The following is a 26,806-nucleotide window of genomic DNA, read 5'->3' on the forward strand; positions in this document are numbered from 1 at the left end:
CTTTGTCATTTACCAAGCCAGCGAGTGCTCTGCCAGCCAGCCAGCCAGCCAGCGAGAATGACACAGTGCGTGCCGCTCTTCTCACTGCTCCAAACCCGACACTGCTCTGTTCTGTCCCCCTCTCTCTCTTCCCGCCGAACAATCACCCGGCAGTCCCCTATCCAACCAACAACACACAAGCTCGCTGGCAGTACCGGGTTTATTCTACCAGCATCCCGCATCCTACACACCCTCCTCAACAACCCAAATACAAATCCCCAGTATTCTTCTCCCCTCCGCCGCCTAGCTCTCTTCAACCTTAACCAATTATTTCTTGTCGGATGCTAAAAAAAGATCAAAGACCCCCAGCTGAGGATGGGCGTGTTAATGAGAGTCAGACAGGCAGGCAGAGCAGAGAGGCAGGCAGGCAGAGCAGAGAAGCAGGCAGCTGATGCAATGCCGTGGCAAGGCTAGTGCAATCCAGGCAGCTGACTTCTATTTCTCGCAGGATGACTGCGATGAATTATGCATCCCCTTGGAGCAAAACGCTAGTCTCTCCCCACCCCCCTCTATCCGTCTCTCTCCTGCTGCATTTGGGTTCTGTTCCAACCAGTCTCTGTGCCCTGGATGAGCATTAACATGTAATCCGAGGAGGCTCCATCTCTCTCCTCCTGCCCCTAACACATGTGAAGTTCAGTGTGGCACAAGGGGTACAGTCCACTGACTGATGTAATCTACTGTCCGTGTGCTTTGTGAATGTCATTGAGACCTGAGTGCATATGTTACAGGATATCAAACACATGCATAGTATTGTATTGTACACAAGCATGAACTCACACCCCTTGGGCCTTTACAATTATGCACTGGTGCGAGTTGTGGAAGGTTGGTTTCATATCACACTCCCATTGGAAAGCAGACAGTCCTGCACTGCAGTAAAACTGGATTAACTGGAAATGAAACACTTCCATTTTATTCTACCATTATGTTAATATTCTGTTTTCATATACTCACATATAAGATGACCCTGAGCGAAATGTGCTTGTGTCTGACCTTGAATTCACCCATTCAGTTAAGTGGAGGAGAGAACACTAGTCATTTAACGCACTGTACAGTGACTGCAGGGGCAAAGAAGTGTTAGATCGATAATAAAAATAAATCCAAAAACAGGGCAAACCCTTTAATAAGGACAATAGCAAACCTGTCAAGCATAAAGAGCAATACCCAAACCCCAAGAACAGAGATCAGGGTGATGCAATCAGCTACGATAGTGTCCTAAAACCACTCTCACTCTCTTTTGTTTCTCTGGATGGTTTTGGCCTCTTCAAGCCAGTGTGTGAAGTCTGTGCAGTGGGCTGTTCATAATTCAGCATTCTGGGCTTTCTGTGGCTCACTGTGTTGATAGTGCTAGCACGCGAGAGGGCATAGCCTAATCACACACAGGCCTTTTCCAACTGCCAGTGTGGAGGCAGAGCCCGGTGCCATTGCGGGTGGTACTGCATGGGGCCTAAGAGCGATCAGGGTCCTGCAGCTGCAGGCTGGGTATGTGTTCTATATGTGTGTGTGTTTTAACCCTTACCTGGGTGCTGCTTGTTACTGCAGACTAAGTAGAGTGGGCCTACTACTACCCCAGCTGCAACAGCCTGGATCTCCGGACCAAAACGTTGTAATTATGTCGGATTAGTGGGGGCTCTTTCTCCAGACCGGCTGCCAAACATTTTGTCCCAGATTACTGTCCCGCCACTAAGCTGCTGAACTCGGTCAGTGTCGGGAGGCTGCCCCGGGTGGAATTACACCGCCACGGGCGCAATAGGGGGGGGGGGGGTGGCAGGGCCACAGGGCTCTCACTGGGACACTTGACCTTCATGAGCACAGGGCAGACCTGGTGTTAGCCATACCAGGCGGTCATACCCAGAGTCCTCTGGCTACATCAATGGTGGGTGAGATATGGTATTAGTCAAACAGCACATAGTGTGCCTACTTTGCCTAATGCATTTATAAGTCATTAAGGGATCTTGATTACTTTCTAATTGCTTTTTGACTACCCACATCCATTTTGTACAACTTTGCTCTGAGCTCTGTGCTGATTGGTTCCCATACCACCTGCCATCTTTCTGAGTAAAAAGAAAGTGGAGTTACAGACACAAAGGGGGAGATACAGTTTTCAACTTTTTTATTCAATCTGAACCAAAATCAGATGTTTAGAGAGAAATCCTGAGTAACTACACCATATTTACTTTCAGTAAAGTACTTAATTGGAACGGAATCATGGTCCACCTTGTTGTATTAGTGGGTCATATACACACCGGTTCCACATCTAACCACAAGTGAACACAGCATGGCATCAACATGTTAAAAAATCATATCAAGTACTTCAGTGGACAGTTCAACTCTTCTATTTTACAGATTTCATCCATGATGGGGGGGGGGGGGGGGGGGGGGTTAGGGTAATGGATCAATGAGAGTACCCCCCTCTCTGGGCTAGCATACTGTACACATAGAGGCCCCCACACTATACTCCCATCCCCCCTACCACCCCTTAAGGCATCAGAGAGAGGACTTCAGAACGTCAAACACCTTCAGGGCAGACTCGATACAGCCGTCGAAATTGGAATGTGTGAAGCCGTCGCCCCCACACACAAACAGAGGCTGGGACAGCGGCGTCATCTGCCCTGGGCAGTCGGCCACCGAGCTCGTCACCTAATTAGTTGAGAAAGAGAGAGGGGGTGGTGGGGTAGAGAGAGAGAGGGGAGGGTGGAGAGAGAGAAGGGCCATACAGCAGCAGGTGGAGTGGCCCTAACAGTCACTAGACCCAATAGAGAGGGCTGATTAGTCCTTCATGCTGCTGCTGAGCTATTGAGTGGAATCGGCAGCTCACTGTCCACTGATAAATGATGCATCGATTGTATACTACACTACTGATGGCAAATTGTTGTCATGGCCACAGATGTATCTATTTCTACAGCTACAGTAGAATGTGTTTTGAGACAATGATTTGTTTGTGCTACAGTTATCCTGCAATCCAAAAAACTGTCTGTGCTCAAGTTACCTCTGAATGAACGTGGTGGGATACCACAGATCAAGCCATAAAATGCACCGCCTTTGGCTAGACAGCCAGATATCAAATCAGCCTTGCAGCCAACTGTCTTCCTCGTGTTTAAATCCTGAACGCTGAGAGTTAAGTGTGTTAATGACTTGGGAGTGTAAACACACAAGCCGGTGTACGTGTCGTAGCTTCTGTCAGAGGCTTCTGCTGGCCTGTACTAAGAGGAGAGGCAGCAGATGGATAAACATCGAGGTACGCTGCCCTGTACCGCTAAGGGTAAGGAAATAGTATCCATTTCCTGCTGGGGCTTTTAATAGGCATCGTTATAGGCTACTATGTGCTGCTATCATAACCCCCACCCTCCACGTCCCTCCATCCCCACTCCTCCCCAAAAACATAATTGTTTGTTTGCTCATGCATCCTTGAAAAGGTCATCACCAAGTAAATCAATTGATGATAAGCATTTTTGTTGAAATGTGGCCATGGACAAATTGTTTGGTTCACTCTAGTGGTACGTTGATAAAGTGGCCCTGGGCCCTGCCGTCTCCATATACAGCGTGAGGCTGACTTCCCATGGCAAAGAGCACGAAGCGCCAAGGAGGAGGGTTTGGGACCTTAAGATAAACGCCCCAATATAAACACGTTTTATCGCAAGGAAAGCAAGAGAATTCAGCAGCTGAGAATACGTCTGCTTCATAAGAGAAGTAATCTAAAGAGCACGCAACCTATAACCTACATTTTAGCAACAGTTAAACTGCTATAACTGTTAGGATCAATCATGCATGTGTCTCTCTGTCACAATGGTCTTTGAAAGAATGACTGCTAGTGCATTTGACAGAGAGCTGATATGTGTACAGAATGAGTGAGTGTGCATATGTGTGTGTGTGTGTTTCTGCGCATTCCATTATGAATGTGTGTGTGTCTATATTATAATACAAATGTGCTTGTGTGTGTGTGTGTTACAGTACAAGTGTGCGTGTGTGCGTGTGTGTGTGTGTGTGTGTGTTCTATCATGGCCCATCCAGTTCCAGTGGGCCTTGGCCCATGCTCTGGCACTCCCAGTGATGTGGCCTCCCACACAGATGTTCTGTGGCCTCTGACCCCCAGCCCAGCCCAGCATCGCTTAGCAGAGTGTGTGTGGGTGTGTGTTGGAGCAAAAGAGAGAAAGAGAGAGAGAGAGAGAGAGAGAGAGAGAGAGAGAGAGAGAGAGAGAGAGAGAGAGAGAGAGAGAGAGCACATTTAAGAGATTGAGTGATGCAATCGCCGAGTGTGTACTTCAATCACTACAGAAGAGTGATGAACAGCTACGAGAGCCCTTGGAGGACATATTCTTGCTGGACATAAGTAGTGTAAATAAAGTCACAGTATCTGGTCCAAGAAGAACATGGAGATTCAGGGAAACATCACAGTAAACAGGACATTGGAGCTACTTGAAAAGGGAACACCATGTCCAAGCAGTCTCCGTACACTACACTCGGGTGGTATACAGAAGCAGAAAAACGTCATACATTTAAGTTTAGTACGGCGTGATCGTGATAGACAGCATGTCACTCATCAATGTTCTTTACACAGAGTTTTACTGAACCGAGTCTAACCCTCTGACCTACTTTCCATGTATCTTGACAGGACTGTGAAGTAGCAACAGTTATTATCTCTTAAAGTATCTATGAAGTGAGAAAAAAAAACTCTTCTCTCAATGAGTGAATGAAATAAAACTCCTGGTATTATCTCTCCTCACTCGAAGTAATACAGTAAAACTCCTGGTATTATCTCTCCTCACTCGATGAAGTAATACAGTAAAACTCCTGGTATTATCTCTCCTCACTCGATGAAGTAATACAGCAAAACTCCTGGTATTATCTTTCCTCACTCGATGAAGTAATACAGTAAAACTCCTGTCTAAGTAACCCCTCTCACCTGTGAGCATCTCCACTTCTGACACTTGATGCTGTCGGGCTGTGGCAAGCCAGGCAGCTTGTTCAGCTTCACCAGGATGATAGGCTCCACCTGCTCCTTGGCCTCCTCCAGGTGTCTGACACCAAATGGAAGACTGGTGTGGACCACCATGGAGGGACCGCACTCTGGGAATTCTGCACAGGCAAGCACATACAGCACAGTTCAGAACCATACCACCATAGACGGACTGCACTCTGCAGAGTTTGAACAGCACAGGGACACACAGGAATACGGCACAGCTAAGAACACAGTTCAGTTCACAATTCACAATGCAGGAAAGTAGAGGTAAAATTCTGGTTTGTGAATAGAATTTTTGATTGAATGTGTTTTTTTAAGACATTTATGTTTTGGCCATACTGACCTTCATCAGAATCGACTTCTAAGTCAGTGAAAGCGCAATCGTACAGTTGAACAGTAAACACTATGAAATATACACTACCGTTCAAAAGTTTGGGGTCACTTAGAAATGTCCTTGTTTTCGAAAGAAAAGCATATTTTTTGTCCATTAAAATAAGATCAAATTGATCAGAAATACGCAAGCCTCTCCACTACGTCAAGGTGACAGTCCAGGAGAGTTACATTTAGGATAATTTATTTTTTGCATTCATTTACCTGTATTAGCCCATTGCTGAACTTCCATTGTCCAGTTGTACAGAGTCTCATCGCCTACACCCAAATCACTCTTAAACTTTGAGAGAGTCTGGGTCTCTTCCTGGATTTTTAATGTTGTCTGAGAATTATGACAAAAACAAAACAGAATAATGAATTGTTTTAAAATAAATGAAATGCATAGATATAATACTTCTCAAATAAATGTATTGATCCACACAACCCCCCTTCAAGTATCTTCTGGACAATAGATATTGTTAATGTTGTAATTTACTATTGTAGCTGGAAACGGCAGATTTTTTATGGAATATCTACATAGGAGTACAGAGGCCCATTATCAGCAACCATCACTCCTGTGTTCCAATGGCACGTTGTGTTAGCTAATCCAAGTTGATCATTTTAAAAGACTAATTGATCATTAGAAAACCCTTTTGCAATTATGTTAGCACAGCTGAAAACTGTTGTGCTGATTAAAGAAGCAATACAACTGTCCTTCTTTAGACTAGCTGAGTATCTGGAGCATCCGCATTTGTGGGTTCGATACAAGCTCAAAATAGCCAGAAACAAAGACTTTCTTCTGAAACTTGTCAGTCTATTGTTCTGAGAAATGAAGGATATTCCATGCAAGAAATTGCCAAGAAATTGAAGATCTGGTACAACGCTGTGTACTACTCCCTTCACAGAACAGCGCAAACTGGGTCTAACCAGAATAGAGAGAGAGGAGTGGGAGGCCCCGGTGCACAACTGAGCAAGAGGACAAGTACAGTAGAGTGTCTAGTTTAAAAAACAGACGCCTCACGTCCTCTGGAGCTCTGTCAGAGTGACCATCGGGTTCTTGGTCAATTCCCTGACCAAGGCCCTTCTACCCAGATTGCTCAGTTTGGCCGGGCGGCCAGCCAGCTCTAGAAAGAGTCTTGGTGGTTCCAAACTTCTTCCATTTAAAAATGATGGAGGCCACTGTGTTCTTGGGGACCTTTCAATGCTGCAGAATTTTTTTGGTACCCTTACCCAGATCTGTGCCTTGACACAATTCTGTCTCGGAGCTCTACGGACAATTCCTTTGACCTCATGGCTTGTTTTTTTCTCTGACATGCACTGTCAACTGTGGGACCTTAGATAGAGAGTTGTGTGCCCTTCCAAATCAAGTCCAATCAATTGAGTTTACCACAGGTGGACTCCAATCAAATTGTAGAAACATCTCATGCATGATCAATGGAAAAAAGGATGCACATGAGCTCAATATCGAGTCTCATAGCAAAGGGTCTGAATACTTATTTCTGTTTAGATTTTTTTTTATACATATGCAAAAATATCTAAAAACCTTTTTTCGCTTTGTCATTATGGGGTATTGTGTGTAGATTGATGAGGATTTTATTTAATCAATTTTAGAATAAGGCTGTAACGTAACAAAATGTGGAAAAGTCAAGGGGTCTGAATACTTTCCGAATGCACTGTATGTTGAGTGTTTGGTAACTGTACACACAACAGAAAGGCTTGGAGCCCTGTCTGCTGAGGATCCGGTTGTGTGGCGGTGACATCATGCGGGGAGTGGACACGGTGAGATCCTGTTTCTAATGACAGACAGACAGACAGACAGACAGACAGACAGACAGAGCTCTGAACCATACAGGATGTTTTGCATTGATTTATCGAGGCTGCACGTCATGAAGTTATCTCTCTAATGACATCGTCTTAAAACCATATTTAAACTGATTGTGGAGAATAATGGTTTACTGCCGCCAATAAACATGTCCCGCAATTGACCTGCTGGAGCGGGAAACAGAGTTACTACGAGGTCAATCATTTCCTCCAGCTTGGCTTGTTTTTTTTAATGCGGCAGTCGGGACAACGTTGCGTGAGGGAGTGCACACACATCAAACACAGACGGTTGTTTTGTTCGGAGCCAAGCTGGAGATGCTGAATTCCCTTGTAGGGAACTAGGGGTGGTCACTGTGTGGACAGTGTAGGGACAAGGAGACTCCAGTTTGGTGACAGTGACTATAGTACACAGACAGGCTACAGCACCCATTCGCTGGGGTCTGTCCAACTTCTGTCCAAAGGGCCATTCTGGTATGGCTCATTGGTTAGATAGTCACCCTAACCAGTTTTTGACATCATAGTCCCCGGCCATAGGGCCTGCCAGAGAGAGAAAATGAGAGAGGGAGAGAAAGAAAGAGGAGGAAGGCAAACAAAGATGAGAGAAGTATGAGGAAAGAGTTGAAGATAAAGAGATAAGACAGAAAGAGGTGGGGAAACAGTGTGTATGTTGGTAGCAAGGTAGGCAGGTAGGCGAGAGACTGGCACAAACTCGGCTTCTGAAGGAGAAGTAAGAAAAAAAAACACACAGGTTACTAAATTCACTAGGTAGACAGGCACCACTCAGAGCAAGTTGGCACCAAATGATGCATTGTGCAATTTGCACGAGTTGTTAACTCACTTGCATATTTCATTCCAATCGGAGTACAGATGAAACTCTGAACATGAAGCTGTTTACTCCTAAATCTTCCTCAGGGGGCCGTCCTGTCTGGGTGACGCAGGAGGGCCATTGTCCTGTCCTGTGTGCTCAGTGACCTGACACCTGTTCCCCTGGTCACAGCAAGCTCCCTGTTTTAGACCACTCTAGAGAGTTGGAGAGACGCTCCACAGCTATTCTTACAGCGCCTTTCCTGCTCTCTGCATTCCCAGGCTTTCAAAGGGCCAGTCAGAAATCATCTGTGCTTGCACCCTACTACCCCCTGCTTACTTGAGCTACAAGCAAAATACATTACACAAAGGAACAATAAGATTAAAGCGTAGCGGGGGAGGGCGAGAGGAGGAGGGCAAGAGGAGGAGGGCGAGAGGAGGAGCGCAGTAGCAGCACCGGGGCAGAGGAGCCTTGTAGAATGAAACATTTACCAGCTCCTCTAATTAGGATGTTGCCTTCTGAACACTGGAGTGGATGAGAGGTGACAGGTGCGTGAACACTTTCTCTCGCACTCTTTCTCACACATACACAAGTGACGTGCAAACATGCGCTTGTGCGCGCGCACACACACACACACACTTATCGTTTTTCACTGAAGCACACACGCACATATACATATTTGTCTCTCTGTGAAACACACACACACACCCCTCCAGGTCTGATATAATATAATGTTGTTCCTTCTCATAGAAGCCGAGAGGCAGTGGTATTCTAGCAGAGCTGATAATGAAGGCTGGTGTGTGTAGAAGCCTGATCTTAGGGTGTTGTGCTGTGTGTGCTCTCCTGCTCAGTATCTGCTGCATCTCCCTTCTGTGTTCAAATCAGCAATGAAGTCGGACTACCAATGGACAAGGCTAGCCCAGCACTCACAGAGCCAATCAAACACTAAGGTCTACGGAGGCTCTCAACAGCACGGCAGCGCCGTCAAATAAGTGAATGATGTGAGGTTGAATGAAAACTTCAGAACTTAAACACTTACATTTACATTCGTACACCAAATGCAGCTTGACAAAGTCAAGAAAGAATCCAGTGGACTGGAGGTATAAACTAGCGAGGAAAGTTAAAGGCCTGCTGAACAGTGGCCCTCAATCAGGGAGCAATTCTGACGCATGCCTTCCAGAGAGGGCGGGGGGGGAGTGAGACAGAGATGCAGAAAAGGAAACAGAAAAATTGAGTGGAAATAAAGAGACAGACAGGCAAACAGAGAAAGAGAATGGCGGCACTGACCTAAATTGCGCTTTTGATCGTCGATGGCGATGAAGCGAATGCAGGGATTATTGGAGACGTACTTGGCGGCCCAGGGGACGTCGATGTGAGCCTGGGCCTTTGTAGAAGAGGCCCAGCGCATAGCACCGACAAGTAGCTTACCGCCCCAAGCTGCTGCCGCTGACTCTCCTCTAGCACTTTCGCATAGGGAAACAGAGGGACAATGTCAGGGAGTTTAAGCCTGTTACCAGGCCGGCATCAGTTCGCCGAGCCTGGATACACAGAACCTACAGTATGCTTACAATGGATACCACTGAGGTGATGGGACTGCGCCCGAAGTCTAGGAATCTGTCAAGCTTTCAGGTAACCAGTCAGGCTTCACTCATTCATTCCCACTGAGCCCTCAACAATGAGACATTAAATGACATGGATTATATTTTCTTAAAGGATTTAATCCAAGCAGGTTTACGGCAGTAACATTAATGCGTTATTGAAAAATGGGACATATTATTCATATCAAAACTGGAGTATCATATCTAATGATGTTTGTGTGCTCACAGTATAATTAACGAGCAAGCATTCAGTCTACTGAGGCAAGATAGCTACCGCCTACCAGACTACATGCAGTCACCCTGTAAGCTTGGGTGCAACTAAATAACTAAACTAACGTCCATATTGCATATGGTAGAAGAGATGTTCTCTCCTTAGTTTATTTATAAGGGTTTTGGAGTTGTTTTTTCAAAGCAATGCTGTCCTTGTTTCCAGTCTGAAACATCTGTTGTTTATTGGCCTCTGAAGCGCTAGCTTGGCCGTGCTTTAGTTATTTAGGGCCCCAGAGTATGGAGCATACACAGGTCAGAGATCAACACTGTGGATTTCGAATACATATTTCTACTAGAACACGTTGAACAGAAAAATAACTATTTTAATCTAGGCCAACAGTGAGTCCTAAGAGAAGTATCAAGTAAGCTAACCTGGCGGTCATCTCTGGACGGTCCTAAAAAATACATGACTGAGGAGATTCTTGGAGCGCAGAGCTGAAATGTGGGTAGATGAACTTTAGTTAAACTTAACCTATGTATGTAGGACAAATGAACTGGTTGTGCGACAGCCATTTCTGAATCTGAACAACGATTTACAGCAGGGTCAGTAGATTATATTTGGAAATAATTGCAAACAAAATAACCATAAAGTAAAACAGGGGCAGAGAGGCAAAGAGATAAAAATGTGTGACGCTTACGAACACAGAAATAGTCCTTGAGCACAAGCCATCTTAACATGTTGCACAGTACAAACAACTACAAGCACCACAGCTGTATGCCTAACGTCCCAGTGACCAAAGCTATTAAAACAACAGAATTAAAAATGACCCCACCTATATTCCCGGTGCTGTAGTTAAACTAACAAGCAAATGTTCTTCTAATTAGCTGCACAATGGGCTGACGATGGGGGAATATGACAGCGCCAGTCACAAGGTCACATTACTTTCCCAGGGTATGGGGCCTTTTATAATTTTCTGTGTCATCCTGGAACATCTGGCCCAGATTAGGCCCATGTAAATGTGGACCTTGGTATGGCCGGACAATCTGCTGCGGCATCGCACAAATGCACGGGCGCACACACATACACGGGTGCACACACATACACGGGTGCACATAAACGCGCGCGGGCGGACGGACAAACACACACGCGCGGACAGACAGACAAATGGACACACACACACACACACACACACACACACACACACACACACACACACACACACACACACACACACACACACACACACACACACACACACACACACACACACACACACACACACACACACACACACACACAGGGGAGAAGGGGAGAATGCAAAACCACTATCTGACGCATCCATAAAGAGGCTTTCTGTTTCTCATGAAAATGGAGCAAGCCCATTGTTGATGCCGTTTAAAGATCTCAGACATGGGCAGGGCGGACGCTTATCTCGTCTCAGAGTACCATTTTAAAACAGAGTACAGTTCCGCACCAACTGTGGATTTAGTACTCTTACTAAATGCCTTCAACTTAAACACAGTCGGTCAGAACCTCGGCGAACATCTGGTAATGGAACAGATTCTAATGATCTGAATAGAGACAAATCTTTTAAAAGACTTTGTTCAATTTAACGGTCAGCATTGGGGTCCACCCACCATACTTCACCTAGACCTCATTCATGGAGCTGTTCAAGTTATAGCCCTAGTAGATGTGAGGGGAATTTTTACTCAACGATCAAAATTACCCTGAGTAATGTGGCTTGTCCCAATGCGTTGTTAATGGAATCCGCAGTCCTCCCGCATCAAATGAAGGCATGCTCCATTCCATCTCCTCTGCATGTTTCTACTAACTGTGTCCTGATGAAGACTTATTGAATGCTCATTCATCAGTTCAGTGCCTTCTCTGCTCATTCTCTGCTCTCTCAGTGGTTTGCACTCCAGTTTTGTTGTGGGTGGGTGAGAGAGATGCCTTGCGTTTTTCCAGATGACTGTCCAATGTGGCAATCCGGGGGAGTTAGTGGGTCCGGTGCCCAATTCTAGCACAGATGTTTAACAGGTGGTGGATAGTGTTGCATTAAATGTTTTGGTATGAATAAATATGGAACAGGTGTGTGAGAAATACAGTACCTTGTGTTCAGGTCTCTAAAAACACATTGCATTACTGTACATTACATTGCATAAAGATCTATTAGTTAAAGTCATCAAGACATTAGGAACCATTCCATTCTATTAGGGCTGACCCCATTTAGTCGACTGGTCAATAAATAAAAAATCATGGTGTACAAGACTGTCTGATTTGCGTCTGTCTGAGTGGACTGATCCATCGTGGAGGGAATGGGGATGGCACAGTCCATCAGTCTAAGACATTTGCTACTGAAATTGTATATGGTTATATTATGTAAGAACAATGGTGCTACACAAATAAAATTATATTATTTTATAACAAATGTGTGTTTTTCCCCGCGTTAGTGTTTGCTGTCCACAATTCTAAAATATGTCTGTGCGCTGTTGAATTGGCACCTTTTCCTAGACCATGTTTCTATGTGTATAATAGAAAAGTTAATCACATTTTGGTGTTGAGAAGAATGCGGCGGAGGCAGAAGCGGAGAGAAAACAGCCCTTGCCTTAATTGTCTAAGAAAAGTGAGGAGAAAGGAAAGCCCAACTTAATTAGGTCTATAATCAATAGCAGGGGTGCCACTTTGGTTGTAGAAGTGGGGGGGACATAACCTGATGGGAGGTCTGGGGGTCCTCTCCTTGGATTTTTGGGCCATCTAAAGCTAATTTTCTGCCTTTTTACACAATCCAATATGCAGTCTCCATTTAGAACAAAAAGTAAGCAAAAATACCCACAGTCATCAAGCTATGTAAGAGATAGTTATTAAACCTGTTTAAGTGATTAATAAGACTGAACTAGATCAAAGGTAATTCGATAATAAAATATTGTGTTGCTCTTTAACCAATAGACTAACAAATGAGCAACTCTTGAAAAAATACAACAAAAGAAATTGCAGCCTGACTGACCAGCAGGCCGAGACGCCTGCACGCCCGACCCCCACCAGTCTAGTCAATAACTCAACTCTCACCCAACACAATTTCCTTCACCATTCACACATTTCACTTTTTTCATTTAAAGGAAAAGGTTTGAAATAAATAAAACACATACACTTCAAATATACATTAAAACCTCTAACGACCCCCCCCCCCCCCCCGGATCCGGGATCAACCTCATCACAAAAGCTGACTAGCCTAGCCTAGCGCCACAGGGTTAACACACAGAAACAGCAAATCCTCCATATAATTATTCTCATACTACTAATAGTACTCTAGAGCTCTTTTTACTTGCACACAATATATTTGGGTCGCCCCATCCTGTCCTTAACGTTCCACCACCCTGCAGCCCCCCAACCCAACACACCCCACTTAACTTTAGGATTTTAGTGAAACATTCGTTATTGGTATCAGGTGTGTTAGGCCAAGGACAGAGTGACAATCCACAGGACGGCAAACCCCCAGACCAGGACTGAGCAGCCCAGCAGCTAGATATGCATCTCCCCTGACATGGGTATGTTTTCAATACAGACTCCTTTAGTCCTACTGTATTCCATATAAGTCATCCAGACCTTATGAAAATTGCCCAGTATACCTTTCATTGTGTAATAAATCAAATCTAGTGATACATAACTTGACATTGTGGGAGGAAAACCAACCTTCCAATAAATGGCAATGCATTTCTTAGCCACTATAAATGATTGGTTACACCGTTTCTTCAGAAACCAGTCTCCAGTTTCAACATTTCTAAGCAAACAAAAACAGGGAGAAGGGAGAATCTGTAGACATGCTGAGAAAAAAAGAAGATACTCTTTGCCAGAAATCAGCTAGCCTGCACAAGAGCATAACATATGCAAATATGTCCCCTTTTGTGTTTTACACCTCCAGCAGAGGTATTACATTTCTGAGTGCATGATATTCAGTTTTACTGGCATACAGTACATTCTATGGATGGTCTTAAACTATAGTAATTTATGTCTGAGATGATATGAACATGACTGGAAATTCAAACTTATCTGTATCCATTCATCATCATCAATAACTTTTACAGGGTCTTCCTCACATTTTTGCTTTACCTGTTTTGTGTCATTGGGGAAAGCCTCTATCAACCCTTGATACAGTTTGGAAGTCAACTATGGAGGTTTGTCAGACTGCCTTGAAATAGCATCTGGCTTGTCCAGTGTTTGCTGCACAGAGAGAATAAAGTGTTGTATCTGCAGAAATTCACCTCACCTCTGTCACAGATTGGTCTTCCCTGGTTGCCTGACCCTGTCACCATCTGATCCTCCTAAAATGAGGCATGACAAAGAATTACCTTGGTGTACATTATATTATCCAAGAATAGAATAAATGGATCAACAATTGAAATGATCATTATTCTCAGATTCCAAACTGAAGCTTTAAGCTTCAGTTGCATCCCTTCAGATGCATCCCTAATGCATCCCGCATTTTTCATGCTAAGGGGCGGGAACGGGCGGTCAGGAGCAAAAGCTAGCCAAGTTCATTAACTTCTGAAACAGGACAACATAAAGGCTACAAAACATTTCCATACAAACAACATCTGTTAGATAGTAATAATAGCCAGCTCATATCGCTATCTGACAGATAACTAGAGGCTAGAGCTGACATGGCTGTGGTAGTTACTAGTTATTGTACTAGCTTATATATTCACCTTACTGTACATGTCAGTTACAATACTAGCTCAGCACTGTGAATAAACACTAGTTTAGTGTTCTGTTAAGTTAGACAGCAGTTACCTTGCCAGCTATATTCAGTCAACTAAAGAGTAGCCAGTTTCTGCTCTGCTTGCTTTTACAACTTGGTGAAAGAGCGCAACACACACACACTGAACTATGCTCAACTCTTCCGTGCTGGTTCAGCCAGCCTGCCAGAAGCTTTGCCTTCACACAGCCTGTCAGCCTGTTCTGTGGTATCCGTGCGGTCCTAAATCCAGCCGGCTGAACACTCCAAGCAGGCTACCCGAGCGCTCGGAGTCCAATGGTCCTAAAGCACAATGTGTCGCATTATGTATCACATTGTAATGATAAAACTAAGGGGGGCAAAAATGCTATTTTTCTTGCCCCTGATCAAGAGCCTAACTATTAAATGTGCCTGGCTTTATAAAATCAGCCATATGTATCTGCAGAAATATTTTTTTTTCGTTAGACCAGCTTCTCTGGTATTATTTATAATAATAACAACCCTCCTTTTTCCTTGACCTCCTTCTTATTGTTATTATTATTATGACAATTATTATAATAATAAGTAATGTCATTATCATTAGTAGGCTTAGTATAGCAGTTTTGTATAACCATCATCGAGCTGTAGGCCTAAGAGTGCATCCGGTTAATTCTTAATACCGTAACTTACTCAAGCCTATATTCCAATACTTACATAGGCTACTGTATCAATCAATCATTTATTTGTTCATGTTATCACACAGGAGTCATTCGTGATTTCAAATGCAATCAAGCATTTTAGTTTTAAAATAAAATAACAAAGCGACCATTGAATAATTGGCGTAAACAATAAATAGGCCTAAACTGTTCCATTTTGGAAATTGCATTCACAAATGAATGCGATTGTTTTTAGTCTTTGCTGTAATAAAGGATTCAAAAAAACGTTTCAACAGATTCTCTGGTACGCTTATAATGTATTTAGTGTTGTTTACATTGTTCCAAACAATCAGAAAATATATAGTAAAAAAAGTACATTGTAATCTAAACACCTGTTCGGCACATATAATATGCATGCATATTACCTTCTTTTTCTTGATTTCCAGTATTTTCCACAACTAGTCAAATGTATTACACACATCTGACTTACCCTTTATCTCCTGAGCAACCAGTAAATATTCCCCCATTTCGAGTTCATTTGTCACGTCCTCTGCATCCATTTTTCTGTCACGTGTTACAGTGTTCAGAGTTTGATATAATAAATGTATTGATGTGATTATGATATGCTATAGGTCAGGCCCTATTGGTCACATGCATGCAATGCATACATGTCTCATGTGTAGAGAGCAAGGGTTGAGGGAATAGGGATAGCCTCAGACAACAACATTGATGTATACGCTGAATCGGTGAGCAAGTTTATTAGCAAGTGCATCGGTGATGTTGTATCCACAGTGACTATTAAAACCTTTTCCAACCAGAAACCGTAGATTGATGGCAGGATTCGCGCAAAACTGAAAGTGCGAACCACTGCTTTCAATCATGGCAAGGCGACCGGAAACATGACCAAATACAAACAGTGTAGCTATTCCCTCCGCAAGGCAATCAAACAAGCAAAGAGTCAGTATAGAGACAAAGTAGAGTCGCAATTCAATGGCTCAGACATGATACGTATGTGGCAGGGTCTACAGTCAATCACGGATTATAAAAAGTAAACCAGCCCCGTCGCGGACACCAACGTCTTGCTCCCAGACACGGCCCACTACCAAAACTTTCAGGCGCTCCTTCACCGCGACCAATGTGAGTAAAACATTTAAACGTGTTAACCCTCACAAGGCTGCCGGCCCAGACGGCATCCCTGGCCGCGTCCTCAGAGCATGCGCAGACCAGCTGGCTGGTGTGTTTACGGACATATTCAATCAATCCCTATCCCAGTCTGCTGTTCCCACATGCTTCAAGAGGGCCACCATTGTTCCTGTTTCCAAGAAAGCTAAGGTAACGAGCTAAATGACTATCGCCCCGTAGCGCTCACTTCTGTCATCATGAAGTGCTTTGAGAGACTAGTCAAGGATCATATCACCTCCACCCTACCTGACACCCTAGACCCACTCCAATTTGCTTACCGCCCCAATAGGTCCACAGACGACACAATCGCAATCACACTGCCCTAACCCATCTGGACAAGAGGAATACCTATGTAAGAATGCTATTCATCGATTACAGCTCAGCATTCAACACCATAGTACCCTCCAAACTCGTCATTAAGCTTGAGGCCCTGGGTCTCCATCCCGCCCTGTGCAACTGGGTCCTGGACTTTCTGACGAGCCACCCCCAGGTGGTGAGGGTAAGAAACAACATCTCCACCCCGCTGATCCTCAACACTGGGCCCCACAAGGGTGCGCTCTCAGCCCTCTCCTGTACTCCCTGTTCACCCATGACTGCGTGGCCATGCACGCCTCCAACTCAATCATCAAGTTTTCAGACGACACTACAGTGGTGGGCTTGATTACCAACAACGACAAGACGGCCTACAGGGAGGAGGTGAGGGCCCTCGGAGTGTGGTGTCAGGAAAATAAACTCACACTCAACGTCAACAAAAGAATGGAGATGATCGTGGACTTCAGGAAACAGCAGAGGGAGCACCCCACTATCTACATTGACGGGACAGTAGTGGAGAGGGTGGAGAGTTTTAAGTTCCTCGGCGTACACATCATGAACAAACTGAAATGGTCCACCCACACAGACAGCGTGGTGAAGAAGGCGCAACAGCGCCTCTTCAACCTCAGGAGGCTGAAGAAATTTGGCTTGTCACCGAAAACACTCAAACTTTTACAGATAGCACAATCGAGAGCATCCTGTCGGGCTGTATCACCGCCTGGTACGGCAACTGCTCCGCCCACAACCGTAAGGCTCTCCAGAGGGTAGTGAGGTCTGCACAACGCATCACCGGTGACAAACTACCTGCCCTCCAGGAAACCTACACCACCTGATGTCACAGGAAGGCCAAAAAGATAATCAAGGACAACAACCACCCGAGCCACTGCCTGTTCACCCCGCTATCATCCAGAAGGTGAGGTCAGTACAGGTGCATCAAAGCTGGGACCAAGAGACTGAAAAACAGCTTCTATCTCAAGGCCATCAGACAGTTAAACAGCTATCACTAACATTGAGTGGCTGCTGCCAACATACTGACTCATCTCCAGGCAATTTAATAATAAAAAATTGGATGCAATAAATATATCACTAGTCACTTTAAACAATGCCACTTTATATAATGTTTACATACCCTACATTACTCATGTACTCTATACCATCTACTGCATCTTGCCTATGCCGCACGGCCATCACTCATCCATATATTCATATGTACATATTCTTATTCATTCCTTTACACTTGTGTGTATAAGGTAGTTGTGACATTTTTAGATTACTTGTTCGATATTACTGCACATTCGGAACTAGAAGCACAAGCATTTCGCTATACTTGCATTAACATCTGCTAACCATATGTTAATAAAATTTGATTTGAATGTTTTTCCTAAACAAATTAGCGATTTTGGTAACATAACTTTTCAGTCAGAAATGGCTGTAATTACGATGCAGCTTCAGCAACACGGACAGTGTGATACGCACTGTTGATTTTTCTTTGTTGGTCGCTGCAGCAGGGAAGGAAGCGAGATAAATGGGTGCTAGTTACACAGTCACTCGCAGTTTTTTTTAAACACAGCGCAGCAAGTCTGAGCCAGGCCCAGCACAATCAAATCAATTGCGGTTAGACTCCCTCTAGTCATTTGTGTATCTTAATTATTTCATCAAACAGTTCGCTTAAAGCTCAGTGCATATACTTGTTTTGATTCAAATGTGTCTATATATGGAAAAATACACCTTTAAAAATTTAGACCAATCGATTGGTCGAGAGAACAGATGACTCTTGGTCGACCAAGATTATTTTAGTCAGAGACAGCCCTAATTTTTATGTCTGTTGGTTTACTGACTATGACACTCAATATTCAATCTGCACAAAAAGGAGAAGACAGATAGATCTGAAAAAGTCTCTTCTGCAAAAGTGGGGCCTCTTTGGACCTCTCCAACCACCTTCATTCACCAAGAGACAGTACTGCAAAACACACACCAACACGCACACACGCTATCCTCTCACACTTGTCACCACAGAGGCCTCTGGAGTGGGGGTGCCTGCTCTCTGTCTGTCCATACATTATACATTTCCTCTGCATTCTCTCTGCAGAGACTTGGCCAGCTGTGCTTTACGTGCTGAGAGGAGTGGCTCCCTCCAACCTTGGTGGCTTATGAACAAATGCTTTACAGCTCCTATAAAACACATTCAGAGCATACAGTTCATCACTAAAAAAGTCCATATGAGCAGGGGCCATTTCTATACAATCACCTGGATGTGTTGCAGGGATCTATGAAGATCTTCCATATGTGTGCATGCGAACACGTGTATGTGTGTGTTTGTGTGTGTGTGAATGGGTGTGCCTGCGTGAGTGTGTGAGAAATGAACATAAAGAGAGAACAAATGTGTGTACGTGCACGCACCCACACGTGTGTGTGTGTGTGTGTGTGTGTGTGTGTGTGTGTGTGTGTGTGTGTGTGTGTGTGTGTGTGTGTGTGTGTGCGTGTGCGTGTGTCAGCGTACTTGGAGTTCAGTGCAGATGAGAAGGTTAACATTTTCCAGCGGGGTGGTGGTGCAGTGGGGCTGCCGCTGTGTGTTGTGTGTGTGTGTGTGTGTGTGTGTGTGTGTGTGTGTGTGTGTGTGTGTGTGTGTGTGTGCGCGTGTGTCAGCGTACTTGGAGTTCAGTGCAGATGAGAAGGTTAACATTTTCCAGCGGGGTAGTGGTGGTGCAGTGGGGCTGCCGCTGTGTGTTGTGTGTGTGTGTGTGTGTGTGTGTGTGTGTGTGTGTGTGTACCGGTGGCCTCCCTGGTCTTTGATGTGGGAGTGGGCACACTTGCACTGCACATAAGCACACAGCCAAGACAACGCAGGAGTGGCTTCGGGAGAAGTCTCTGAATGTCCTTGAGTGAACCAGCCAGACCCCGGACTTGAACCTGATCGAACATCTCTGGAGATACCTGAAAATAGATGTTCAGCGACACTCCCCATCCAACCTGACAGAGCTTGAGAGGATCTGCAGAGAATGGGAGAAACTCCCCAAATACAGGTGTGCCAAGCTTGTAGCATCATACCCATGAAGACTCGAGGGTGTAATCGCTGACAAAGGGTCTTCAACAAAGTACTGAGTAAAGGGTCTGAATACTTATGTAAATGTGATATTTACGTTTTAAATTTTTTTAACATTTGCAAACATAAAAATGTATATGCATATTTTTTTGGTTCATTATGGGGTATTGTGTGCAGATTGATGAGGGAAGAAAACAATTGAATCCATTTTAGAATAAGGCTGTAACATAACAAAATGTTTAAAAAGTCAAGGGGTCTGAATACTTTCCGAATGCACTGTAAAATGCCTATAAAAACGGTGGGACGGTGGGCATAAAAATGCCTCTAACTGATGGGATACACAAGCTACATTACTTGCCCAATGACAACAGTTTTATCAAAATGGACTGGTTGATTAAAGTAGGGAAATATGTGTTTCAACAACGAGCTGCAGTTTTGGAATAATTGCATCCCGTCTATTTTCCGCTTAGGCAACTTTGCGAACTGATAATGCCATTTAGAATTGGTTATCCTAGAATATAACCCCCTATACATAGACAGGTTCCACACTGAAAATATGCAAAAACATTTGTTTGATAAAGACAAAGATCATATTTTCATCAGAATCACCAAGCCTAGGCCTACTCACCAGACAGATGTCGTGGCTGTAATTTATCATCATGCAGTGTTCCATTTGGAATTGATTAACCCATTAAGAAAATACAAAGAAACTGGCAAAATAAACAAAATCGAACATCTGTAGGCTTATATTGAAAATAACACATATTTTGGTTTGTAACCCTGAAAATGGTTTATTTCAATGCACCAAACGGAGCCCCTTTTCAAATTATCTCTCTTTGACAATAACTGTTCCATACGCGTGAGATGCGCAACACTTTGCACTGCCAACTTCTTTTCATTTGGAAAAATATTGTTATATTATGTTATATTACATCATGTTTTTGCTATAAAAGAGATGTGTCTTGACTGTATAACAAAACAAGGCTATGCCTTTGCACAGCCATAGGCTTTTACAAGCAAGCGCCACTGCTGAGGTTACTGCCTTTTTGAAGATTGTGTTCCACGATACAATATAACCAGCTGATATTATAGATTCAATAAATGAATCTTAAAGGCAATAGTTTTTTATTGATTGAATATATATATGAGGCAATTTAGCAATTTGTTTTGATTTGTTATCTGTAATGGTTATGATAGATTAGGCATTGTTGTGCACTTTCTCATATTTTTTCCATTGCTGGCCTTGCCCTTCTAAAAACATATATTTTTTCCATTACAAGTACTTGAAAAAAATCATGGGATGTTTCGAACAGTCCAAAAACGTCAAATGCCCATCCCTAGTATAGAAGTTCATACCCTGTCTATATTCGTATTAAAATGAATGCACAGCACATATAGTCCAGTAGCAAAGGTCAAATGAACAATTCATTTTAAAATGCCCCTCGGGTATGCTTTACAATGTCTATACATCCGAATTGGGACTGTCTACGGTCTACACCCCATACTTTAAGAAGGATTTATTCCAACAGTCAATTACAATGGCCCTTTATATGTGGACCCGCAGGCTTACTGTCTGATGTGCTAGAATTAAACTGCCTATCAATGCCTTAATTAAATGCCATAATTCAAAAATTTATGACTATACTACAGCAAGAAGAAAAGAGAAGAGCTTTGTACAGTGAAGTATAAGGTGGATGTGGAAGTCACAGTATCTATAGTCATCACCACAGTAAGGAAGGGAGGAGTACTGTAAAGCATAAATTTAAAAAAAAGTTTACACTCTAAAATATGCTCAATGTTAAGGTCACGGTCCATGGCAAACAAATAGCTATCTACCTGTTCTGGGGGTGGTGGGGAAGCCTTCAACACCATTCAAATACACAGTATTTTACCTAATTTCAAGATTCACAATGAGGTGCTCTGAAAACACACAACAGTTGCACTGAAGAGGAAATACATTGCCCTTTAAGACATGAATGTATGGTGAAGTGGGACATGTATAGTGCAATGAATGCACATCACACCATTTCCCCTGTTGAATGACGTAATGTGAAGGAAACAATGCTTGAATCTTCTCTCTTCTGCCTTCTTCTCAAAACCCATTGGATGAGAAGGTCAGAGGAGAGAGGACGTGAGGAATCAAGGAAATGCAATTGAGATTCTCCTCATGTTCAAATAAAATGGCTGCTCCTCTCCTAGACCCTCTACTCTCCTGTGTCCACCTGTCCTCTAGTCTGATAGGATACATGCTCCCCTGCACGTCGCCATCCCCGGAGGCATGCGCTTCGCCCCTTCACACCGCAATGTCTTTTCACTTAATTGCATTTTTGTCAAACCTTGTAAAGGATCTGTGCGGGCGGCGGAGTGGCAGCCATGTGGAGTCCCGCATCACTTGGAAGGCCCGGTTACACATCATAAACGGCAATGCCTCTTCCCCATCTGGCAGGGGCAAGGCTGTAAAAGAGAATGTTATTGTGAAACTCGCTCGACGGCTCATAGCCGATCAATGGGGTGTAAAAGGGAGGGGGAGAGCGAGAGAGAGAGTGAAGTGAGAAACATGCAGGCCAGGCAAGGGCGTTTTCACATAAAATCCCAAAGTTCAGAGTTGGGTATTAAACATTCGGCCCATCACTCCCCTGCTTGTGTGGCATGTCCTTAAGGCAACACCAGGAAGACCGACTGTGATGCCCAATACCCTTGCAGACTGTTCACTGTGTGAGTTCGAAGCACAGACCCAAGTGAATCGATCCAGCCTCCCCTTATACTTCCAGCATCTCACTGCTCTGCTATAGTCCTGTCCCACAATTCACTAATATGCTGACTGTCAGTAGAACTCAGGCAGGGTGTCTAGTGGTTAGAGCATTGAGCCAGTAACCAATGCTGGATCGAATCCCCGAGCTGACAAGGTAAAAATCTGTCGTTCTGCCCCTGAACAAGGCAGTTAACCCACTGTTCCCTGGTAGGCTGTCATTGTAAGTAAGAATTTGATCTTAACGGACTTGCTTAGTTAAATAAAGATTAAAAAATTCTTATAATAAAATATACTCTGTGCCAGAAGGGAGGAGGGCTCAGGATATATATGGCATGTTTACTCACCATGTCAGGGTGCTAGACTGCCATGCTACATAAAGACTGTGCTGGGTTGGATGAGATTTATAGGCCCTGTAGCCTGGGCCAAGGAACTAGGAAGAACCACAGGCCTGCAGTGCTGCTGCTGGACTCCAAATGAGTGGGGAGTGTGAGCAGGGAGTGTGTACTGGCAGGCACTGTTAATCACTGCAGCTCTAGTGGGGGAGTCAGGAGTCTAGTTCGCTAAATGTAGGACTACTGTGACACTCAAGGTGCATGTTTCCCTCCTAAAACTACAGGTTTAGGATCAGATTACTTTCCTAAATAATCCTATCTTTAACAATTAGGGGAATTAAATAATATCTGACCCTGGACTGGGGCAATATGGGACTGCAGTGAGCTACCTTAATGGTGCTCTATGAGGATCCCAGCTATGCCCATTAGTAAGGAGGAGAACATCACATCCATTGCATGGGGCGGCAGGTAGCCTAGTGGTTAGCGCGTTGGGTCAGTAACCGAAAGGTTTCTAGATCGAATCCCCGAGCTGACAAGGTAAAAATCTGTTCTGCCCCTGAACAAGGCAGTTAATCCACTGTTCCTAGGATGTCATTGTAAATAAGAATTTGTTCTTAACTGACTTGCCTAGTTAAATAAAATTTTAAAAATCATGAACATGATAATTGACTGGGTTAGACACCTGCTAATGGGCTGAGCCTGTGCTGAGCTAAGTGTCACTACACAGGAAGAGCTGTCACGGAGGCTCTCCGCGCTGACTCTCATGCCTCTGTTTTCATCCTCCTAGATCTATCCGCTGCCTTCGACACTGTGAACCATCGGATCCTCGTCTTCACCGTCACAGAGCTGTGCATCTCAGGCTTTGTTGGATTGCATCCTACCGGACAGGCCGCTAGTTAGTACCAGGTGACGTGGAGAGGATCTGTGTCTGCACCACGTGCTCTCACCACTGCCTTGGCAGGTCCCTAATAACATTCAAATACAAATGCTACTGGTGTCCCCCAGGGCTCGATTCTAGGCCCTCTTATTCTAGGCCCTCTTAGTCACTCGGCTCCGTCAAATACTCACATGGTCTCTCCTATTATTGCTATGCGGATGACACTCAACTACTTTTCTCCTTCCCCCTTCTGACACTCAGGTAGCGGCACAAATCTCTGCATGTCTCACAGATATCTCAGCTTGGATGTCTGCCCACCACCTCAAGCTCAACCTCGACAAGACGGAGCTCCTCTTCTTCCCGGGGAAGGCCTGCCTCCACTAAGACCTCTTTCCATCACGGTTGACAACTCCAGTGTCCACTTCCCAGAATGCAAAGAGCTTTGGCGTGACCCTGGACAACAAACCCTCTGTGGTTCTCTGCAAACATCAAAGCAGTGACTCGCTACAGCAGGGTCATGCACCCCAACATCCATAGAGCACGACCCTACCTCACACAGGAAGCTGCACAGGTCCTAATCCAGGCACGTCATCTCCCGCCTGGACTACAAGTTCTCCCATGTCACGCACTGCTCTGCACACTCCACTGGCATCCAGTTGAAACTTTGAAAGTTCTTGAAATTTTCCGAATTGACTGACCATGTCTAAAAGTAATGATGGACTGTCTTTTCTCTCTGCTTATTTGAGTTGTTCTTGCCATAATATGGACTTGGTCTTTTACCAAATAGAGCTATCTTCTGTATACCACCCCTACCATGTCACAACACAACTGATTGACTGAAATGCATTAAGAAGGAAAGAAATTCCACAAATGAACTTTTAATAAGGCACACCTATTTATTGAAATGCATTTCAGGTGACTACCTCATGAAGCTGGTTGAGAGAATGCCAAGAGTGTGCAAAGCTGTCATCAAGGCAAAGGGTGACTACTTTGAAGAATCTCAAATCTCAAATATACTTTTTTGGTTACTACATGACTCCATGTGTTATTTCATAGTTTTGATGTATTCACTATTATTCTACAATGTAGAAAATAGTTTTTAAAAACTTTTTAAAAACTTGAATGAGTAGGTGTCCCCAAACTTTTGACTGGTACTGTACTTAAGTATAAAAAGTAAACGTAATTGTAACAATATACTTAAATTACAAAAAGTTTGCTTAATACATTCCATATATTAAGCAAACCAGATGGCACTGTTTTCTTGTTATTTAAATGTATGGATAGCCAGGGGCACACCCCAACACTCAGACATAATTTACAAACAAAGCATTTGTTTTTAGTGAGTCCATCAGATCAGAGGCAGTAGGGATGTTATCTTGATTAGTGCATAAACCGGACCATTTTCCTGCCATGCTAAGCATTTGAAATGTATCAAGTACTTTTGCGTGTCAGGGAAAATGTATTAAGTAAAAAGTACATTGTTGTCTTTAGGAATGTACTGGAGTAAAAGTAAAAGTTTTTCAAAAATATAAATAGTAAAGTAAAAGTACAGATACCCCAAAAAACTACTTAAGTAGTGCTTGAAAGTATTTTTTACTGAAGTACTTTACACCACTGCCGTTCTGCCACCTCCTCCCTACGGGAGGTCAGCTCAGCTCAGCCCAGTCAAAGCTATTTTTCTATCCTTGCACCTCAAATGGTGGAACCAGCTTCCCCCGAAGCTAGGACAGCAGAGTCCCTGCCCCCTTCCGAAAACATCTGAGATCCTACCTCTTCAAAAAGAATCTTAAATCATCTCAAATAATCCCATACCCCCCCCCCCCCCCCCGCATGAAAAATTATTCAAATAACACCCTTGCTTTTCCTGACCTAACACTTGCACTTGATAATCTGAGAAGATCATTGTATGTCCCTCTCACTGTAATAAGGATGGTTTGTCCACCAACACCAACTCTATAATAAAGGATAGTCAACCTGCAAGACAAAATGAGGAAGGCTAACATACAACAGCACGATGAGATGAGAACACTGCAAATACACTGACCACAAACACAGGCCTGTTAACACAGAAGCCTAGGTGTCAAGTGATGTACACGCTTTCCTTGACAGGACTGATAAAGTGTGACAACAGTTAAGAAATAAGATGGTAAAATAAGAAGTACAAAGTGCAACATCTCAGCGGTCTGCACACACTGTTACTGTAAACATTATTGAGTGCCATGCTTCCATAGCTGAATGTGATATGCAAAGAATGAACTGTGCCACACAAACCAAGTACTCAATGAAAAAAGCTAAGTCCTGGCACTCTTACCGGCAAGTGTTTATTCACAAAATCATCAGCATCTGTTTATTTTTAAAACGGGGGTGGTAGGAGATTTATTTCACGTTAGTATTGTTTTAAATGGACATTGTTGCGAGTGAACACAAAGGTTTGAATGGGTCAGAACACTACTCCCAGCCATTCTCCATTGTTCCCAGCCAGGACCTTGCCTTTGGCTGCTTCCCTAGGGGGGCTCGGCCCCAGCACCACGGCAGCGCATTGAAAAGTTATTCATAGAGCCAGCACTCCGCGCGAGGCGAGCTCTAACTGCACCGTTCCCCCAATTTATGATCTCTTAGCCCTTTAAAGGTTGATTTAATATTTGCCTGAGAGGTTTTGGACGGCATCCCATTAGTTCGAAGGGGAAAAAAGAAAAAGGAGGTTGTTTTGCTAACCTTTAATGCACTTGTACGTGAACTGTGTCCAACAATAAGTAAAATATTTATTGGGCAGGGTGAGTCATTGGCGTGCGTACTGAGAGGGGAAGAGAGGAGAGGTCAGCGGCTCAGCGCCCAGCACTCTGTGTCTGTCAGCGGTCAGAAAGCCCCCACACAGGAGTGACCGGGCCCCGTCATTAGCCCCGTTTCCTAATGGATCCCATCTGAGAACTAATTTGTTGGAATGACGAATGGCGTAGACAATATATTTTAGGAAGGGGGCTAAATTACTTTTCCAACTGCAGCACGCATCTAGATTAGGGTCAGATTAGAGACACTCTACAAAGAGAATGAGGTAGTGTGTTGGCCAGACAGAGGAGTCTGGATGAAGTAGCCTACTTGGGGTTGTACCATTAGAACGGGTCAGAATATCTCATTCATGCA

At 44.0% G+C, this 26,806-nt stretch overlaps 1 long non-coding RNA gene and 1 pseudogene across 1 annotated transcript; one reads left to right on the plus strand and one right to left on the minus strand.

The window, feature by feature from the left end:
- Positions 1 to 2,132: 2,132 nt before the first annotated feature.
- LOC129829124 (renalase-like) overlaps positions 2,133 to 26,806 on the minus strand; it is a 50,874-nt pseudogene continuing 26,200 nt past the window's right edge.
- LOC129829125 (uncharacterized) lies at positions 9,160 to 24,693 on the plus strand. The gene is made up of 3 exons (XR_008755343.1): positions 9,160 to 9,620; positions 23,576 to 23,694; positions 23,927 to 24,693. It is a non-coding gene; the product is annotated as an uncharacterized LOC129829125 (long non-coding RNA).

This window comes from Salvelinus fontinalis, chromosome 30 (genome assembly GCF_029448725.1).
Source record: "Salvelinus fontinalis isolate EN_2023a chromosome 30, ASM2944872v1, whole genome shotgun sequence".
NCBI classification, from domain to species: Eukaryota; Metazoa; Chordata; class Actinopteri; order Salmoniformes; family Salmonidae; genus Salvelinus; species Salvelinus fontinalis.